Here is a 12,819-nt window from a genome sequence, read left to right on the forward strand (position 1 = left end):
ACATCACATTAACATCACACTACATCACATCAACATCACACTACATCACACTACATCACATCAACATCACATTACATCACATCAACATCACATTACATCACATCAACATCACACTACATCACATCAACATCACACTACATCACATCAACATCACACTACATCACATCAACATCACATTACATCACATCAACATCACACTACATCACATCAACATCACATCAACATCACATCAACATTACATCACATCAACATCACATTACATCACATCAACATCACATCAACATCACATTACATCACATCAACATCAACATCAACATCACATTACATCACATCAACATCAACATCAACATCACATTACATCACATCACATCAACATCACATCACATCAACATCAACATCAACATCAACATCAACATCACATCAACATCACATTACATCACATCAACATCACATCAACATCACATCAACATTACATCACATCAACTTCATATCAACATCACATCAACATCACATTAACATTACATCACATCAACATCACATCAACATCAACATCACATCAACATTACATCACATCAACATCACACTACATCAACATCACATCAACATCACATTACATCACATCAACATCACACTACATCACATCAACATCACACTACATCAACATCACATCAACATCACATCAACATCACATTACATCACATTAACATCACACTACATCATATCAACATTACATTACATCACATCAACATCACACTACATCACATCAACATCACACTACATCACATCAACATCACACTACATCACATCAACATCACACTACATCACATCAACATCACACTATATCACATCAACATCACATCAACATCACACTACATCACATCAACATCACACTATATCACATCAACATCACATCAACATCACACTACATCACATCAACATCACATCATCATCACATCAACATCACATCAACATCACACTACATCACATCAACATCAACATCATACTACATCAACATCACATCAACATCACATCAAATCAACATCACACTACATCACATCAACATCACACTACATCACATCAACATCACACTACATCACATCAACATCACACTACATCACATCAACATCACACTACATCACATCAACATCACACTACATCACATCAACATCACATTACTTCACATCAACATCACATCAACATCACATCAACATCACACTACATCACATCAACATCACATCAACATCACACTACATCACACTACATCACATCAACATCAACATCACATCAACATCACATCAACATCACACTACATCACATCAACATCACATCAACATCATACTACATCACACTACATCACATCAACATCAACATCACATCCACATCACATTACATCACATCAACATCACATCAACATCACACTACATCACATCAACATCACATCAACATCAACATCACACTACATCACATCAACATCACATCAACATCACACTACATCACATCAACATCACATTACATCACATCAACATCACACTACATCACATCAACATCACATCAACATCAACATCACACTACATCACATCAACATCACATCAACATCACACTACATCACATCAACATCACATCAACATCACACTACATCACATCAACATCAACATCACACTACATCACATCAACATCACATCATCATCACATCAACATCACATCAACATCACACTACATCACATCAACATCACACTACATCAACATCACATCAACATCACATCAAATCAACATCACACTACATCACATCAACATCACACTACATCACATCAACATCACACTACATCACATCAACATCACACTACATCACATCAACATCACACTACATCACATCAACATCACATTACATCACATCAACATCACATCAACATCACACTACATCACATCAACATCACATCAACATCACACTACATCACACTACATCACATCAACATCAACATCACATCAACATCACATCAACATCACACTACATCACATCAACATCACATCAACATCATACTACATCACACTACATCACATCATCATCAACATCACATCCACATCACATTACATCACATCAACATCACATCAACATCACACTACATCACATCAACATCACATCAACATCAACATCACACTACATCACATCAACATCACATCAACATCACACTACATCACATCAACATCACATCAACATCACACTACATCACATCAGCATCACATTACATCACATCAACATCACACTACATCACATCAACATCACATCAACATCACATCAACATTACATCGCATCAACATCACACTACATCAACATCACATCAACATCACATTACATCACATCAACATCACACTACATCACATCAACATCACACTACATCAACATCACATTACATCACATTAACATCACACTACATCACATCAACATCACATTACATCACATCAACATCACACTACATCAACATCACATCAACATCACATCAACATCACATTACATCACATTAACATCACACTACATCACATCAACATCACATTACATCACATCAACATCACACTACATCACATCAACATCACACTACATCACATAAACATCACACTACATCACATCAACATCACATTACATCACATCAACATCACACTACATCACATCAACATCACACTACATCAACATCACATCAACATCACATCAACATCAACATCACATCAACATCACATCAACATCACATCAACATCACACTACATCACATCAACATCACACTACATCACATCAACATCACACTACATCACATAAACATCACACTACATCACATCAACATCGAACTACATCACATCAACATCATATCAACATCACACTACATCACCATCACATCAACATCAACATGACATTACATCACATCAACATCACACTACATCACATCAACATCACATTACATCACATTAACATCACACTACATCACATCAACATCACACTACATCACACTACATCACATCAACATCACATTACATCACATCAACATCACATTACATCACATCAACATCACACTACATCACATCAACATCACACTACATCACATCAACATCACACTACATCACATCAACATCACATTACATCACATCAACATCACACTACATCACATCAACATCACATCAACATCACATCAACATTACATCACATCAACATCACATTACATCACATCAACATCACATCAACATCACATTACATCACATCAACATCAACATCAACATCACATTACATCACATCAACATCAACATCAACATCACATTACATCACATCACATCAACATCACATCACATCAACATCAACATCAACATCAACATCAACATCACATCAACATCACATTACATCACATCAACATCACATCAACATCACATCAACATTACATCACATCAACATCATATCAACATCACATCAACATCACATTAACATTACATCACATCAACATCACATCAACATCAACATCACATCAACATTACATCACATCAACATCACACTACATCAACATCACATCAACATCACATTACATCACATCAACATCACACTACATCACATCAACATGACACTACATCAACATCACATCAACATCACATCAACATCACATTACATCACATTAACATCACACTACATCATATCAATATTACATTACATCACATCAACATCACACTACATCACATCAACATCACACTACATCACATCAACATCACACTACATCACATCAACATCACACTACATCACATCAACATCACACTATATCACATCAACATCACATCAACATCACACTACATCACATCAACATCACACTATATCACATCAACATCACATCAACATCACACTACATCACATCAACATCACATCATCATCACATCAACATCACATCAACATCACACTACATCACATCAACATCAACATCACATTACATCACATCAACATCACATCAACATCACATTACATCACATCAACATCAACATCAACATCACATTACATCACATCAACATCACATCACATCAACATCAACATCACATCAACATCACATTACATCACATCAACATCACATCAACATCAAATCAACATTACATCACATCAACATCATATCAACATCACATCAACATCACATTAACATTACATCACATCAACATCACATCAACATCAAATCAGCATTACATCACATCAACATCACACTACATCAACATCACATCAACATCACATTACATCACATCAACATCACACTACATCACATCAACATCACACTACATCAACATCACATCAACATCACATTACATCACATTAACATCACACTACATCACATCAACATTACATTACATCACATCTACATCACACTACATCACATCAACATCACACTACATCACATCAACATCACACTACATCACATCAACATCACACTACATCACATCAACATCACACTATATCACATCAACATCACATCAACATCACACTACATCACATCAACATCAACATCACATTACATCACATCAACATCACACTACATCACATCAACATCACACTACATCAACATCACATCAACATCACATCAACATCAACATCACATCAACATCACATCAACATCACATCAACATCACACTACATCACATCAACATCACACTACATCACATCAACATCACATCAACATCATACTACATCACACTACATCACATCAACATCACATCATCATCACATCAACATCACATCAACATCACACTACATCACATCAACATCACACTACATCAACATCACATCAACATCACATCAAATCAACATCACACTACATCACATCAACATCACACTACATCACATCAACATCACACTACATCACATCAACATCACACTACATCACATCAACATCACACTACATCACATCAACATCACATTACATCACATCAACATCACATCAACATCACACTACATCACATCAACATCACATCAACATCACACTACATCACACTACATCACATCAACATCAACATCACATCAACATCACATCAACATCACACTACATCACATCAACATCACATCAACATCATACTACATCACACTACATCACATCATCATCAACATCACATCAACATCACATCCACATCACATTACATCACATCAACATCACATCAACATCACACTACATCACATCAACATCACATCAACATCAACATCACACTACATCACATCAACATCACATCAACATCACACTACATCACATCAACATCACATCAACATCACACTACATCACATCAGCATCACATTACATCACATCAACATCACACTACATCACATCAACATCACATCAACATCACATCAACATTACATCGCATCAACATCACACTACATCAACATCACATCAACATCACATTACATCACATCAACATCACACTACATCACATCAACATCACACTACATCAACATCACATTACATCACATTAACATCACACTACATCACATCAACATCACATTACATCACATCAACATCACACTACATCAACATCACATCAACATCACATCAACATCACATTACATCACATTAACATCACACTACATCACATCAACATCACATTACATCACATCAACATCACACTACATCACATCAACATCACACTACATCACATAAACATCACACTACATCACATCAACATCACATTACATCACATCAACATCACACTACATCACATCAACATCACACTACATCAACATCACATCAACATCACATCAACATCAACATCACATCAACATCACATCAACATCACATCAACATCACACTACATCACATCAACATCACACTACATCACATCAACATCACACTACATCACATAAACATCACACTACATCACATCAACATCGAACTACATCACATCAACATCATATCAACATCACACTACATCACCATCACATCAACATCAACATGACATTACATCACATCAACATCACACTACATCACATCAACATCACATTACATCACATTAACATCACACTACATCACATCAACATCACACTACATCACACTACATCACATCAACATCACATTACATCACATCAACATCACATTACATCACATCAACATCACACTACATCACATCAACATCACACTACATCACATCAACATCACACTACATCACATCAACATCACATTACATCACATCAACATCACACTACATCACATCAACATCACATCAACATCACATCAACATTACATCACATCAACATCACATTACATCACATCAACATCACATCAACATCACATTACATCACATCAACATCAACATCAACATCACATTACATCACATCAACATCAACATCAACATCACATTACATCACATCACATCAACATCACATCACATCAACATCAACATCAACATCAACATCAACATCACATCAACATCACATTACATCACATCAACATCACATCAACATCACATCAACATTACATCACATCAACATCATATCAACATCACATCAACATCACATTAACATTACATCACATCAACATCACATCAACATCAACATCACATCAACATTACATCACATCAACATCACACTACATCAACATCACATCAACATCACATTACATCACATCAACATCACACTACATCACATCAACATCACACTACATCAACATCACATCAACATCACATCAACATCACATTACATCACATTAACATCACACTACATCATATCAACATTACATTACATCACATCAACATCACACTACATCACATCAACATCACACTACATCACATCAACATCACACTACATCACATCAACATCACACTACATCACATCAACATCACACTATATCACATCAACATCACATCAACATCACACTACATCACATCAACATCACACTATATCACATCAACATCACATCAACATCACACTACATCACATCAACATCACATCATCATCACATCAACATCACATCAACATCACACTACATCACATCAACATCAACATCATACTACATCAACATCACATCAACATCACATCAAATCAACATCACACTACATCACATCAACATCACACTACATCACATCAACATCACACTACATCACATCAACATCACACTACATCACATCAACATCACACTACATCACATCAACATCACACTACATCACATCAACATCACATTACTTCACATCAACATCACATCAACATCACATCAACATCACACTACATCACATCAACATCACATCAACATCACACTACATCACACTACATCACATCAACATCAACATCACATCAACATCACATCAACATCACACTACATCACATCAACATCACATCAACATCATACTACATCACACTACATCACATCAACATCAACATCACATCCACATCACATTACATCACATCAACATCACATCAACATCACACTACATCACATCAACATCACATCAACATCAACATCACACTACATCACATCAACATCACATCAACATCACACTACATCACATCAACATCACATTACATCACATCAACATCACACTACATCACATCAACATCACATCAACATCAACATCACACTACATCACATCAACATCACATCAACATCACACTACATCACATCAACATCACATCAACATCACACTACATCACATCAACATCACATTACATCACATCAACATCACACTACATCACATCAACATCACATCAACATCACATCAACATCACATCAACATTACATCACATCAACATCACACTACATCAACATCACATCAACATCACATTACATCACATCAACATCACACTACATCACATCAACATCACACTACATCAAAATCACATCAACATCACATCAACATCACATTACATCACATTAACATCACACTACATCACATTACATCAACATCACACTACATCACATCAACATCACACTACATCACATAAACATCACACTACATCACATCAACATCACACTACATCACATCAACATCATATCAACATCACACTACATCACCATCACATCAACATCAACATGACATTACATCACATCAACATCACACTACATCACATCAACATCACATTACATCACATTAACATCACACTACATCACATCAACATCACACTACATCACATCAACATCACATTACATCACATCAACATCACACTACATCACATCAACATCACATTACATCACATCAACATCACATTACATCACATCAACATCACACTACATCACATCAACATCACACTACATCACATCAACATCACACTACATCACATCAACATCACACTACATCACATCAACATCACATTACATCACATCAAAAGCACACTACATCACATCAACATCACATCAACATCACATCAACATTACATCACATCAACATCACATCAACATCACATTACATCACATCAACATCAACATCACATTACATCACATCAACATCAACATCAACATCACATTACATCACATCAACATCAACATTAACATCACATTACATCACATCAACATCACATCACATCAACATCAACATCAACATCACATCAACATCACATTACATCACATCAACATCACATCAACATTACATCACATCAACATCATATCAACATCACATCAACATCACATTAACATTACATCACATCAACATCACATCAACATCAACATCACATCAACATTACATCACATCAACATCACACTACATCAACATCACATCAACATCACATTACATCACATCAACATCACACTACATCACATCAACATCACACTACATCAACATCACATCAACATCACATCAACATCACATTACATCACATTAACATCACACTACATCACATCAACATTACATTACATCACATCAACATCACACTACATCACATCAACATCACACTACATCACATCAACATCACACTACATCACATCAACATCACACTACATCACATCACATCAACATCACACTATATCACATCAACATCACATCAACATCACACTACATCACATCAACATCACACTACATCACATCAACATCACATCATCATCACATCAACATCACATCAACATCACACTACATCACATCAACATCACACTACATCAACATCACATCAACATCACATCAAATCAACATCACACTACATCACATCAACATCACACTACATCACATCAACATCACACTACATCACATCAACATCACACTACATCACATCAACATCACACTACATCACATCAACATCACATTACATCACATCAACATCACATCAACATCACACTACATCACATCAACATCACATCAACATCACACTACATCACACTACATCACATCAACATCAACATCACATCAACATCACATCAACATCACACTACATCACATCAACATCACATCAACATCATACTACATCACACTACATCACATCAACATCAACATCACATCAACATCACATCCACATCACATTACATCACATCAACATCACATCAACATCACACTACATCACATCAACATCACATCAACATCAACATCACACTACATCACATCAACATCACATCAACATCACACTACATCACATCAACATCACATCAACATCACACTACATCACATCAACATCACATTACATCACATCAACATCACACTACATCACATCAACATCACATCAACATCACATCAACATTACATCGCATCAACATCACACTACATCAACATCACATCAACATCACATTACATCACATCAACATCACACTACATCACATCAACATCACACTACATCAACATCACATCAACATCACATTACATCACATTAACATCACACTACATCACATCAACATCACATTACATCACATCAACATCACACTACATCAACATCACATCAACATCACATCAACATCACATTACATCACATTAACATCACACTACATCACATCAACATCACATTACATCACATCAACATCACACTACATCACATCAACATCACACTACATCACATAAACATCACACTACATCACATCAACATCACATTACATCACATCAACATCACACTACATCACATCAACATCACACTACATCAACATCACATCAACATCACATCAACATCAACATCACATCAACATCACATCAACATCACATCAACATCACACTACATCACATCAACATCACACTACATCACATCAACATCACACTACATCACATAAACATCACACTACATCACATCAACATCGAACTACATCACATCAACATCATATCAACATCACACTACATCACCATCACATCAACATCAACATGACATTACATCACATCAACATCACACTACATCACATCAACATCACATTACATCACATTAACATCACACTACATCACATCAACATCACACTACATCACACTACATCACATCAACATCACATTACATCACATCAACATCACATTACATCACATCAACATCACACTACATCACATCAACATCACACTACATCACATCAACATCACACTACATCACATCAACATCACATTACATCACATCAACATCACACTACATCACATCAACATCACATCAACATCACATCAACATTACATGACATCAACATCACACTACATCACATAAACATCACACTACATCACATCAACATCACACTACATCACATCAACATCATATCAACATCACACTACATCACCATCACATCAACATCAACATGACATTACATCACATCAACATCACACTACATCACATCAACATCACATTACATCACATTAACATCACACTACATCACATCAACATCACACTACATCACATCAACATCACATTACATCACATCAACATCACACTACATCACATCAACATCACATTACATCACATCAACATCACATTACATCACATCAACATCACACTACATCACATCAACATCACACTACATCACATCAACATCACACTACATCACATCAACATCACACTACATCACATCAACATCACATTACATCACATCAAAAGCACACTACATCACATCAACATCACATCAACATCACATCAACATTACATCACATCAACATCACATCAACATCACATTACATCACATCAACATCAACATCACATTACATCACATCAACATCAACATCAACATCACATTACATCACATCAACATCAACATTAACATCACATTACATCACATCAACATCACATCACATCAACATCAACATCAACATCACATCAACATCACATTACATCACATCAACATCACATCAACATTACATCACATCAACATCACACTACATCACATCAACATCACACTACATCACATCAACATCACACTACATCACATCACATCAACATCACACTATATCACATCAACATCACATCAACATCACACTACATCACATCAACATCACACTACATCACATCAACATCACATCATCATCACATCAACATCACATCAACATCACACTACATCACATCAACATCACACTACATCAACATCACATCAACATCACATCAAATCAACATCACACTACATCACATCAACATCACACTACATCACATCAACATCACACTACATCACATCAACATCACACTACATCACATCAACATCACACTACATCACATCAACATCACATTACATCACATCAACATCACATCAACATCACACTACATCACATCAACATCACATCAACATCACACTACATCACACTACATCACATCAACATCAACATCACATCAACATCACATCAACATCACACTACATCACATCAACATCACATCAACATCATACTACATCACACTACATCACATCAACATCAACATCACATCAACATCACATCCACATCACATTACATCACATCAACATCACATCAACATCACACTACATCACATCAACATCACATCAACATCAACATCACACTACATCACATCAACATCACATCAACATCACACTACATCACATCAACATCACATCAACATCACACTACATCACATCAACATCACATTACATCACATCAACATCACACTACATCACATCAACATCACATCAACATCACATCAACATTACATCGCATCAACATCACACTACATCAACATCACATCAACATCACATTACATCACATCAACATCACACTACATCACATCAACATCACACTACATCAACATCACATCAACATCACATTACATCACATTAACATCACACTACATCACATCAACATCACATTACATCACATCAACATCACACTACATCAACATCACATCAACATCACATCAACATCACATTACATCACATTAACATCACACTACATCACATCAACATCACATTACATCACATCAACATCACACTACATCACATCAACATCACACTACATCACATAAACATCACACTACATCACATCAACATCACATTACATCACATCAACATCACACTACATCACATCAACATCACACTACATCAACATCACATCAACATCACATCAACATCAACATCACATCAACATCACATCAACATCACATCAACATCACACTACATCACATCAACATCACACTACATCACATCAACATCACACTACATCACATAAACATCACACTACATCACATCAACATCGAACTACATCACATCAACATCATATCAACATCACACTACATCACCATCACATCAACATCAACATGACATTACATCACATCAACATCACACTACATCACATCAACATCACATTACATCACATTAACATCACACTACATCACATCAACATCACACTACATCACACTACATCACATCAACATCACATTACATCACATCAACATCACATTACATCACATCAACATCACACTACATCACATCAACATCACACTACATCACATCAACATCACACTACATCACATCA

General features: G+C 35.8%; 1 pseudogene; it reads left to right on the forward strand.

Annotated features, from left to right (window-relative positions):
- Positions 1 to 12,819, forward strand: part of LOC139581942 (phospholipid-transporting ATPase VB-like) — a 152,872-nt pseudogene that overhangs the window by 112,800 nt on the left and 27,253 nt on the right.

This window comes from Salvelinus alpinus, chromosome 7 (genome assembly GCF_045679555.1).
Source record: "Salvelinus alpinus chromosome 7, SLU_Salpinus.1, whole genome shotgun sequence".
NCBI lineage: Eukaryota > Metazoa > Chordata > Actinopteri > Salmoniformes > Salmonidae > Salvelinus > Salvelinus alpinus.